The sequence below is a fragment of the Rhinopithecus bieti genome, unplaced genomic scaffold (genome assembly GCF_001698545.2).
Source record: "Rhinopithecus bieti isolate Rb0 unplaced genomic scaffold, ASM169854v2 scaffold_641, whole genome shotgun sequence".
NCBI classification, from domain to species: Eukaryota; Metazoa; Chordata; class Mammalia; order Primates; family Cercopithecidae; genus Rhinopithecus; species Rhinopithecus bieti.
Window position 1 is genome coordinate 5,058,633 of NW_016803417.1, and position 12,973 is coordinate 5,071,605.

Genomic DNA, 12,973 nt, shown 5'->3' on the forward strand with positions numbered 1-12,973 from the left:
AGACTTCATCTCAAAAAAAAATAAATAAATAAATAAATAAATAAATAAATAAATAAAAATCAAGGTTTAAAAATTTGTTGCATGTAGAAAAACTGACTTTGAATGATGTAGCTATCAAAGGGTTAGATCATTGTGCATGGCATGGGTAAGGTCTGAAAACACACATCTAGCTCAAGAGTGAGTAGTTCCTGGAGTTGACCACTTAAAAGAAACCTAAGGCTTTTTCTGAGATGCATTATTGGATGCTTTTAGTAAAGTGCACTTTTAAAAGGCTACAAAATGAATTTCTGTAGCAAACTTTATATATTTATATATCTACACATATATCTATATATGTCTATCCATAACTGTATCTCCATACACTCGTATACATATATGCATACATATTTTCAGCCAAAAAGTCTGGAATAAATTCCTTGTAAATTCTTCAGCCTGTGGCCTCACAATGGATTATTACAGGTTTTATTGTTTCTCATATTTTCTATCTCCTCTCATAAACAGACAAGCCATAACTGTACAACTTCCATAAAACTGATTCAACAGGTGGAAACATGACTACAAAGAAAAGTTTGCACCTTATTAGGAAGGCGTGGAACTTATGTTTCTTCCTCACAGGGGAGTCCCAAATCCCTTTCACTTAGAAAATTCCTCTGAAGACAGTGGAGTATTTATTAGACGACTTAAGTGTTTGAGCGTTCCAGCAGCAAGACTAGAGAAGGATTTCTCAGTGTCTTCAGAGACATCTCCTCTCCCCAGCCTTTATATATCATCATGTAAGTTTTCTTCTTAATATAATCACCATCTACTGATGAAGCAGCATAATCACCTAAAAGAACACCTGTAATCTTTGAGTGTCTTGTGTTTTAAGAAAAGAGAGTCTTTCCAGAAAAGTGTATTGAGTCATAAAGTAACAGATGTAACCTATGTAAGCTGGATCCCAAAGGAGGAGGAGAGATCAAACTGGAGCAGAAGTAATATTTAAAGAAATATTGGCTGACAAAAATACCAGACGCAGCTTCATAAAGCTCCATAAATGCCCATCAGAATCAATACAGAGGAAACCAAACCTAGACACATCATAGTAAAACTACTGAAAATCAAAGAGAAAAATCTTTAAAACATCCAGGGAAAAGACACATTATCTTCAAAGTGTAATAATGCAACCAACAATTAACTTCTCAATTGAAAAAGCGAAATCCACAAACCAATGCAACGACATCTTCAAAGTGCTGAAATAAAATAGCTAACAATCTAGAATTTTCTACCTAGTGAAAATATCCTTCATAAGTAATGAAGGAAAAAAGATTTTATCAAATAAACAAAAATGGAGAGAATTTATTACCAGCAGAGCCATACTAAAATAAATAGTAAAGACAGTTTTTGAGGCAGTAGAAAAGCAATCCCAAATGGAAACACAGAAGTGCTGAAAGCATTGAAATACACCAAAAAGGTAAATGTAAGTAAATCTAAATGATAGTGACTGTACAATATAAATATAATAATGATAATAATGTGATGTTTAAAATATACATAGAATTAAAAGGTATGGGAGTAAATGGATTTCATATGTTTTATAGTCCATATTATATCATCTGGGAAATGGTAAAAGTACTAATTAATACTAGGATTCTAATACGTCAAACATGTATTGTTGTAATGTCTATAGCAACAAGAAATAAGTGGGCAAAACAGAAAAAAAAAACCCCACATAGGATTGAACATTTATACCCAAATATATCAGTGTTTTGTTTGTTTGTTTTGTGTTTTTATTGTTTTTTTTGAGACGGAGTCTCAGCCTGTTGCCCAGGCTGGAGTGCAGTGGTGTAATCCTGGCTCACTGCAACCTCTGCCTCCCAGGTTTAAGCAATTCTCCTGCCTTAGCCTCCTGAGTAGCTGAGACTACAGGTGCCTGCCACCACACCCGGCTCATTTTTGTATTTTTAGTAGAGACGGGGTTTCACCATGTTGGCTAGGCTGGTCTTGAATTCCTGACCTCAGGTGATCCACCCACCTCGGCCTCCCAAAGTGCTGGGATTACAGGCATGAGCTACCACGCCTGGCCTATATCAGTTATTAAATGTAAACAGATTAAATTCTCTAATTAAAAGACAAAGGTCATCAGACTACATTTTAAAAAATTGTTACTTATAAGAAGCACATTTTACTTTTAAAAACAAATTGAGTATAAGTAGCTGGCAATAAGCTGCACATATTTAAAGTATACAATTTGATAAGCTTTGACATATGTATAGACCCATGAAACCATTACTACAATAAATAAGTTTCTTCATGCCCCTTCTTAATTCTTACCCTCTTTCTCCTGGCAACTACTAATTTGCTTTCTGTAACTGTAGATCATTTGCATTTTCTAGAGTTTTATATAAATGGAATCATACAATATATCGTTTTTTTGGTCTGGCTTCTTTCATTCAACAGAATTATTTTGCAATCCATTTATATTGTACTGTGTATTAGTAGTTTACTCCCTTTTATCATAGAGGAATATTCCATTGTATGGATATAACACAGTTTTTTTTTTTTAATCCATTCACCTGTCTATGGACATTTGAGTTGTTTTCAGTTTTTAGCTGTTATAAATAAAGTTGCTATAAACACTTGTGTTCAAATCTTTATATGGATACATTCTTTCATTCCTCTTGGGTAAATGATCAGTTAAAGTGTTCTACAATGTGGTTGTATACTCCCATAATCAGTGTTCCAGTTTTTCCATTTGTTCAACAATACTTGGTGGTGTTAGTATTTTTAATTTTAGCCATTATACTAGATATGTTGTACGTGGTGGTATCTCATTGTGTTTTTAATTTGCATTTCCCTAATGACTATTGATGCTAAGCAAGTTTTCATGAAGAGACACATTTTATTTATATTTAACTTTTATTTTAGGTTTAGGGTTACATTTACATGTTTGTAACATAGGTAGATTGCGGTGTCCTTTCTTTTCCTCTTTCTTTCTTTCTTTCTTTCTTTCTTTCTTTCTTTCTTTCTTTCTTTCTTTCTTTCTTTCTTTCTTTCTTTCTTTCTTTCTTTCTTTCTTTCTCCTTCCTTCCTTCCTTCCTTCCTTCCTTCCTTCCTTCCTTCCTTCCTTCCTTCCTTCCTTCTCTCTCTCTCTCTCTTTCTCTCTTTCTCTTTCTTTCTTTTCTTTCTTTCTTTTCTTCCCTCCTTCCTTCCCTCCCTCCCTTCTTCCTTCCTTCCTTCCTTCCTTCCTTCCTTCCTTCCTTCCTTCCTTCCTTATGACACACTTTAAATATAAGGACATAAAAAGACTGAAAGTGAAAGAATTTTAAAAGTTATGAAACCTAGCCAAAAGGAAGCTGAGGTCGCTATAGTACTATCAGACAAAATGGACTTTAAGAAGCATTACTGAAGAGAGAGACATTTCCTAAATAACCAAAGGGCAATCCACCAGGAAGACACAACAATTCTAAATATGTATGTACCAAGTAATATAGGCTCAAAATATATAAAGCAAGAACTGCAAAAGTAAGAGGAAAAATATTACATCCACAACTATATTAAAAGTTTCAAACATACTTCTGTTCTATCACGCAGATAAAGAAAAAAAACCAGAGATACACAGAACTTGAAGATGATAAACAGACTTGTGCTAATTGACATATACAGAAAACACCATGCCTAACTTTAGAGTACACATTCTTCTTGCACACTTTAAACATTTACATATTGACCATATCCCCAACCATAAAACAAGTCTCAACAAATTGCAAAGGTCTAGAAATGATATAGAGTAGCTAGTCTGATGCCATGTAGAACTAAACTAGAAGCCAACAAAAACATGCTAGCTCTAAAACATCTAAGTATTTGTTTGTTTCTGCAAATAACATAATTTTAAGCCTATTTTTCTTTCCATTTATGTGCCTGGGCTAAGTAAGTGGATTTTAAAATTACATAAAACCAAAAGAAAATAGCCAGAGAGGAAAACTACATGTAATATTTAGACATAGTTATATAAGCTATTCTATTTTATTTTGAGCATGTAATATATTTTGCAATTTTAAATATAAAAGTATTAAAAGCACATTGTACAATGTCTCCCTCCTACTCTTGTTTGCCAGGTACCCAGTTCCCTCTCCACAGACAATCTAGGTAATAATTTCTTGTGTTTCCTTCTGTGCATATAGAGTTTATAAGCAAATACATGTATGTATTCTTTCCCACATTTTTATTTACACAAATGGGAATACAGTAGTTGAGAGTCATCTATGTTGTAGTGTTCACCCATTGTTCATTCTTTTTTATTACGGAGTATTCCCCTGTATGAATACCACAATTTGTTTATCTGTTTGCTGGTGATCTTCATTTTGCTTTATTCACTCAATAGATAAATACATAATAATTCCCTCATTCTTTTTTTACAGCTGCATATGTACTCTATTATATAACTGGGAATAATTTCTTAACTACTCTCTTTCATACATTTCTGTTGTTTCTAGTTTTCGGCCAGCACAAAAAAAGTTCAGAAAACTGTACATATGAATTCATACATGTATAAATATATCTGTGGAATAAAGTCCTAGAACTGGAATTGTTGGGTGAAAGTGTTTGTGTATTAGTCCTTCAGAGTATTTTACCAATTAACACGCTAAGCAGCCATATAAAGAAAGTGTACAAAATGCTTTCAACAATTTTAAGGAGTTATTGAATTAACTGGCTATTCTGCCCATTGTTATCTAACTATCCTGAAGAACCAAGAATCCATTTATTTGATACGCAAAACCAACATTTGCATTGAGGGACTCTTTTCTTAACTTTATGGGCAGGAAGTTGCTATCTAGTAAAGTTAATCCCTTTGTTTACGGGGTAACTGTAAGACTCAAGACAGTATGGTTACCTTCCGGTGGGCTGAAAATTTCATTTGGGCATACTGTTTCAGGTTCTCATGAGGACTCCAAGTGGAAGTCAAGTTGGCTGTTGGATAAACGGTCTGGAACAGAAACAAAGCCCCAGTTGCGGATGTGAATTTGGCCAGGCTTGAGAGAGCAGGGCTGAGAGGTCCACACCTCCCCACCCATGGTTTCTCGTCCATGTCCCCAGCAACCCATATCTAGTTTACCAAAACAGTTATATGTGGTGCCCACAATGGTGTGGTTATAATCTGTGGTCTGGGAACGAAGCCACATAGCCTGGCTAAACAACTAAACCAATCTCTCTCACTCTGCGCACCCGTGGTCATTCCTTTGTTTTCACCCCTCTTTGATGAGTCTAATCTTTGAGGAAAACACAGATAACAAAAGCTCTCAACAAGCTGGTCAGAGAAGATCTTGAAAGCAGCTCCTGGGACCATGGAACGATTTGGGGAATGAAATTTTGCCAAATGCATAGACTAAAAATAGGTATACTTTGGCCATTAAGAAGAACTTCCTGATTATTAGGATCGCAGAAGGTTGACTCATTTTTTATGTGTGAAAACAGAAAATGATGCCACTATTTACTGAGTGCTTACATCACACAGGGCCCTGTGCTGAGCACTTCATAAGCGCTTCATTGAATCCACACGGCAATGCTATGAACCAGGTTTATCATCCCTGTTTAACAAATGCAAAACTCAGGGCTGGAAATGTCTGGAGAATTTGAACCCAAGACTATCTGACTCCAGAGAACATTCTGTTAGTTACTATGCTTATTACATGAGTATAAGCTTAAAAACGTATTTAAATCTGAGTACATTATTTGAAAACTTTCCATGTTTTAAGTAGTGTACTTAAAACTAGAAGGAAATACTACTATTCACAGTTATGTTAAAGAGGTAGGAAAATAGAATTTTTTTTTTTTTTGAGACAGCGTCTTGCTCTGTCACCAAGGCTGAGTGCAGTGGCGAGATCAGAGCTCACTGCAGCCTCAAACTCCAGGACTTACGAGATCCTCCTACCTCAGTCCCCTGAGAGCAGCCAGGACTACAGGCATGCACCACCACGCCTAATTTTTAATTTTATATCGAGATGGGATCATGCTATGTTGCCCAAGCTGGTCTCAAATTCCTGGATGCAGGTGATCCTCCTGCCTCAGCCTCCCAAATTGCTGGGATTATAGGCATGAACCACCACACTCAAACTCGAGTTGTTGTTGTTGTTGTTTTTTTTCTAAAATGTTTGCACTGTGGTTGCCATAGATTTATGACAGAAATTGTAAACACACACATACCTTTTTAAACTATTATGAAAGTATCTTAAGAGTCTCTTCAGGGCTAGGTGCGGTGCCTCACGCCCGTAATCCCAGCACTTTGGGAGGCTGAGGCAGGGGGAATCACCTGAGGTCAGGAGTTCGAGACCAGCCTGGTCAACATGGTGAAACCCCATCTCTACTAAAATACAAAATTAGCTGGGCATGGTGGCGCATGTCTGTAATCCCAGTTACGCGGGAGGCTGAGGAAGGAGAATTGCTTGAACCCGGGAGGCAGAGGTTGCAGTGTGCCGAGATCGTGATACTGCACTCCAGCCTGGGCAACAGAGCAAGACTTCATCTCAGAAAACAAAAACAAAAACAAAAAAAAACAGTCTCTTCAGGGATCCTTTCATCATTACCATTTTGTTTCTAAGTCTCCTGGAATTTTGAAATAAAACTGTATTCTCAGCATACTTCGAGCTCTTGCATCCACTTCCTCCTCTACCTGGATTCAATTAAACTCAACACACATTGTTGGATGCTGTTGATTAAAAACACCTCATTTCTCCACTCTGATTTGTGATTTATCTAAGTTATTTGTCCCAGCATAGCCAGCTCCTTGGCCAATTTAGAGGCCACATGCTGTATATTCATGAAAGGACCTATAATGGTGCTATTTATTTTCAGATGTGCTGGCCAAGGCAGTGAATTAGCTGCATGTCTGTGTGACTTAGTGAGGTGGCTTCAGTAAAGACATGGAGAGCCTTCCAGCCTCTGCTATTCAAGCTGATTGCAGTTGTGAAATATACATGCCTTTGCTATAAGGGGAAATGGAGCAGTTCTAACTTCCTCATTTTTTGTGAGTTTGCTTTGTTAAACTATGGAACTTATGGAGGTGGCTGAGAGAGAAAGTTTTTGTTTGCCCTTGAACACAGCTTCAACCTGTGGGGGACAACTGAACTAAGCTGAGGACCGTCAGGTAATTGTTGTTGTATCTTCATGCACGCCCTCTATAGAAGTGGTTCTCAAAATGTGGTCCTGAGACCAGCAACATCAACATCCCCTGGCCAAGCTAGAAATGCAGACTATCAGGCCTCCGCCCAGACCTACAGAATCCTAAACTCTGGGGATGGGCCCAGATATCTGTGTTTTAACAAGCCCTCCTGGCTGGGCGTGGTGGCTCACGCCTGTAATCCCAGAACTTTAAGAGGCCGAGGTAGGCGGATCACAAGGTCAAGGGATCAAGACCATCCTGGCCAACATGGTGAAACCCCATTTCTACTAAAAATACAAAAATTATCTGGGCGTGGTGGCACATGCCTGTAATCCCAGCTACTCAGGAGGCTGAGGCAGGAGAATCACTTGAACCTGGAAGGCTGAGGTTGCAGTGAGTCGAGATTGTGCCACTGCATTCCAGCCTGGTCTCAAAAAAACAAAAACAAAAACAAACAAACAACAACAACAACAACAACAAACAAGCCCTCCAGATGATTCTGATGTAGGCTTACATTTGGGAACCCCTGGTCTGTTGCCAGCAGACAAATTCCATCTCTGCCAGCGTTCTCTTGCCCTTTCCTCATTCTCCCTCAGTGATATAGGACTGTAATCACCCTTCCTCAGTCTAACTAACCCTATCTAGTTAATCTGAAAATCAAGATTCTAACAGACATTCATTTAATGATACCTACTTCCTACCTAGCCAAATTTAACTAAGATATTCTACTTTGTACAAATAGTTAATGTGCCCTCAAATAATCACTTCCTCCATTCCCTCCTTCCCCAGTCCCAAACTGTCTCCATCTTTTCTCAAAATTTATTTTAGTTTGGAGGATGAAAACAATGCTTCTTAAACCAAAGAAACGGCACTGTTCCAAAGTTATGAAGCTAGTAACGGTTGGCTGTTATTTACTTTAAGAAAAAGCTCTGACGTGGGAGGTGGAGTCAGTGCCTGGAAGGGTGAATATTTTGGAGAAGGACAGCAGGCTCAGGAAAGTTACAGAATGACTAGAATCTCTTAGTTGAGAACAGTAGAGAGATGAGACATAAGCCCAGATGTCTGACATTGATTTATTGTTTCAAGTATTTATCGAGTATGCACTTGCTCAAAGTTCTGGGGGTACTGCAAAGAGGAAAGCAGACAAAAGCCTCTGCCCTCATGAAGCTTCTATTTTGATGTGCACTGAAGCCTGGGCTTCTGCCACATTCTTTTGTATTAAGACTGCCCTATCCAGTGATCCTTTCAGCTCAGGGTGTTTTATCATTATAGGTACCTGAGGCAAGCAAAATATATGGTGCCTTTATAGGAAGGGAGGAGATGGCCGGAATGAGGGAAAAATTCTTCAAAAGGAAAAGTACCCAGACAGACCCCACCCCCCTAACCAAAATTAGTCATTCACAGAGCAAAGGAAATCTCTCTGAGGCTTCAAAATTTGACATCTTTATGGTTCCAGGAATCATGCATATTAATAAAGTTAAATTTATCCTCATAACAGCTCACTCGTGGGACAAGTATTACCCTCATGTTATAAAAAAGGAAGCTAAAGCAGAAAAGAATTGGGTACTGGATCAAGTTCTGAAGTAGAGCCTGTTCCAACCTAAGAACCAAGTCTGCCTCTTGCAGGATTTTATTGCCTGTATTGGCATATTGATGGCCACTTAGCTCTAGCACTGAGCCTTTTCCAGAAGTAAGGCCCAGTCTTCTGCCAACATTCTCCAGGGAGCCACCATGTCCTTTATTGTTCTGCAAATACGCTTTCCTGAAGGGCTCGTTCTTGTGATCTATCCAAGAAAGAGCCTCGTTCTTGTGATCTATCCACTATTTCCCGTATGAATCCTAATACTGTAGCCTTAATAAAATTTCTATCTAGATATAAAATAAGTTCCTTTACTCTTCCCTTACTGAAGAGTTGGTCATGTTAGTGTGATAGATGCAGAAGTAATAATCTCTTAAGTCACTTCTTAATAAATGAGACTATATTCTGTGCACTAACCAGTTATTCAAGATGACAACTATTAGGATATTTGTTTTGGTGAAATCATATGGCCTGAGTTATGGATCAAGCAGGTATTTTAAATCAAGAAGCCTGAATAAAAATACCAACCCTTCTAATTTTGAGGAGAAGAGGCATTTTTCTCTATGTGCAATATTAAAATAATACTATGTTTGTTGTATAAAAATATAGCAAAATGTTACATCAATGAGTATAAATTATTCTTCATATGAAGAAACGATAAGAGACTAGAGGACATGTATGGTAAATAAGAGACTAGAGGACATAAGTTATTTGAACTGTCTGTTTTTTTGTTTCTTTGTTTTTTTTTTTGAGACGGACTCTTGCTCTATCCCCCAGGCTGGAGTGCAATGGCGCAATCTCGGCTCACTGCAACCTCCACCTCCTGGGTTCTGCCTTAACCTCCCGAGTAGCTGGGACTACAGGCACGCGCCACCACGCCTGGCTAATTTTTGTATTTTTAGTAGAGATGGGGTTTCACCATGTTGGCCAGGCTAGTCTCAAACTTTTGACCTCAGGTGATCCACCTGCCTTGGCCTCCAAAAGTGCTGGGATTACAGGCGTGAGCCACAGTGCTTGGCCTGTTATATGGACTTTTTAAAAGAGACATGGCAAATGTGAATATTACATATACAGAAACGTATTTCCTTCCGCATTAACTGGTGATTTATTTCTTACTACCTATCTTAAACTCAAAACAGTCAAAAGAGTCTCAGGATCATTATAAGGACGATCTAAAGACATTCTGTTTAGACTCCTAGAAAATTACTCAAGATACTTGTAATTGGGCACATATATGGAAACCTTTCCTTTTATATATTGAGACTGTTCTCTTTTATTAGAGAACTTAAATACAAAACCTCCTGATATTCAAGCTAATGCTGTAACAACAAAGTTAACTTGAGCAAACACTGAACAACTCGTTTGCAGGCCCTGTTCTGGAATCCTTCCAGTGGTGACCCTCAAACTTTTGCGTACAAAAATAAGAATCCGCTAGGGAACTGATCAACCATGCAGATTTCTGAGCGCCACCCTCTTGAGATTCTGACTCATTGGTTTGAGCATAGCTAGAATCTGCATTTTAACAACCCCAGAGGTTCAGATGTAGTCCACCTAAGGACACTCTGAGACAAGCAACAACTGCCTTGTGAACTTCGAACCAATGGAAAACCTGACAGAGAAACCTGTCTCATCATTAAACCAAGTTTACAATCTCAAGTCTTGATGCATACTTGGTGCTCACTCAAATGGAAGTAGAAGCAGAATGTGAGTCAATGTGGTTCTGTCTGCAATTTTCCACTTCCACCTGCAGGGCAATGATTTATCCATAATGCAGGAAGGTCAAGGTTTCCAGGACCGCATAAGTCAACATTTTCTTTCTTACTACTATGTAAACAAGTTTTTCAAGGCACTTTAGATTAGAAAAGTTAATAAAGAGGAAAGAGAAAGGAGGAAAGACGGAAGAGAAGGATGTTTACAGGGAAAATAAAAGAAAGGTAATCTTGCTCAAGTAAGTAGGACGAACTGGACTATACCTCCTGAATAATTACAGGGTATGCTTCACAAGGCACACACTCAGTTAAGCCAGACCCACTGGCCAGTAATGAGATAGCAAGAGTTGGGAATTATTCGTTTTCTGGCCTCATATTATCTGCAGAGTCCATGAGGGTTTAGAAGGATGGTCTTTTTCAGAAATCTTAATCTGTAACAAATAGAGGAATGGAATTGCATCTCAGTGAGATCTTGCTGTCCCGATTCTTCCTCAGCCACCTGTATGCCTACCATGGGTTTGCAAATTCTGCCCTGGGTCTGGTTATTACATTAAGAATGTATCTTGGCCGGGCGCGGTGGCTCAAGCCTGTAATCCCAGCACTTTGGGAGGCCGAGACGGGCGGATCACGAGGTCAGGAGATCGAGACCATCCTGGCTAACACCGTGAAACCCCGTCTCTACTAAAAAATACAAAAAACTAGCCGGGCGAGGTGGCGGGCGCCTGTAGTCCCAGCTACTCGGGAGGCTGAGGCAGGAGAATGGCATAAACCCGGGAGGCGGAGCTTGCTTGCAGCACTGCACTCCAGCCTGGGCGATAGAGCGAGACTCCGTCTCAAAAAAAAAAAAAAAAAAAAAAAAAAAAAAAAAAAAAAGAATGTATCTTACTGTCGATATCAGGGTTCCTATTAAACTGTTCTCCTATGTAGTTCCCTAATACTAGACACATAAGGAAAAGTGCTTTCCTACAAATGCTTTACTTTTTACCTTCAACAAGGGAGCAACAGTTAGCTTTAACTTTCAACAGTTTTAGAATACTTTGCATTTTAAAAGCTTCTTGCATTTGAACACATCTCAAAATCTTGGCCTCACTCTCTTTTCTCAATGCATAAGGGTGGTTACGATCCCTGGGGGTTTTCAAATGCTTTTATACCAGATGACTGTGCATTAAACAAGCTATGGTGAAGTTGATCCATGATAATTAACAGGAATAAGATTTTAGGGAAAAAATTCTAAAACCTATTTCTTAAATGAAGCCATCAATCATGGCAGAGGAGCCACATGTTGGGCACAAAGCCAATACACACACGGCTCTTTCTGGGACACGGCTTTTGGTCAAGGGCAAGGTATTCCCCACAAGAAGAGAGCTGAACATGTCTCCAGTTTTGCTAGTCTTTTATATTAGCATAACTTTTAGTCTTATGGAGGCAAACCTTCCCTGTTCCAGAGCCTTACTTCCAATGAAGTAGGCAAGGCAACAAACACTCAAAGAAGTTAAGGGACTGCTTAAGCCTAACAAATCTTGCAAGTGGTAGAGGTGGAATGAGAACTGAGTTTATGCTTAGGAGAGTAGACTGTGGTCTTTTTTCCTAAAGAAAGTTGTTTTGAGTAGGTACAATGGGCAGTAGGTCACCATTTAAAGAGGAAAGAAATCCCTGACCAGCCATAACTTGCTATGCTTGTAATTCCTACCACCTTAAAGCACATAGGAAGTCTTTAGTTGGATTGAAAGGTCAGTTACTTGAGAGAATAACATATATACTAAACCTTAGTACAGTGTCATATTCCTACATCAGATTAATCCATATCCACCTAATTTCATACAGGGACACTGAGGAAGTGAAGCCCAGACCACCCTGTAGATGCATAGGAAGCTAAGGAAGACAATGGGTCCCAAAAGAGCAATGTGGGAATTGGGGTCCAGTCCTTTCCCAGGAGGGATGGAGCGTAAAAAGAATATTAATAAAATCAGGTGTTCAAGGCTAGTTTCTGAAAAAACATTTTGAATCAAACCTCTGTCCCAAGGACAGAATAAAACACTCTGTGCCTTGGGACACCCTAGGACCAACTTCATCCATTTCTCAGTTTTTCTTAGATTAGGACAATAACAAGTAGTTTAAATGCATGTTGGTTACTAACTAAAGTTAACAATAAAGCCTGCCTAAATTGATGCAAGGAAGTATACATAGGACTTTTTTTTTTTTTTTTTTTTTTTTTGAGATGGAGTCTCACTCTGTTGTCTAGACTGGAGTGCAGTGGCACGATCTCAGCTCACTGCAACCTCTGCCTCCCGAGTTCAAGCAGTTCTCCTGCCTCAGCCTACCAAGTAGCTGGGGCTACAGGCATGCATCACCAAGTCCGGCTAATTTTTTTGTAATTTTAGTAGAGACAGGGTTTCACCACATTCGCCAGGCTGGTCTTGAACTCCTGACCTCAGGTGATCTGCCCATCTCAGCCTCCCAAAGTGAGATTACAGGGGTGAGCCACTGCACCCGACCTATGTAGGAATTTATTTTTTTTTTTTTTTTTTTTTTTTTTTTTTTTTTTTTTTT

General features: G+C 38.7%; 1 protein-coding gene across 4 annotated transcripts in view; it reads right to left on the reverse strand.

Moving 5' to 3' along the window:
• DOCK8 (dedicator of cytokinesis 8) overlaps positions 1 to 12,973 on the reverse strand; it is a 249,155-nt gene that overhangs the window by 202,878 nt on the left and 33,304 nt on the right. For 2 of the 4 annotated variants that reach the window (XM_017883759.1, XM_017883749.1), the window contains exon 2: positions 4,871 to 4,963. The exons of the other annotated variants lie outside the window; for them this stretch is intronic. The gene's annotated coding sequence lies outside the window, so the exon portion shown is untranslated. The remainder of the gene's footprint in view (positions 1 to 4,870; positions 4,964 to 12,973) is intronic. 4 annotated transcript variants of the gene reach the window in all.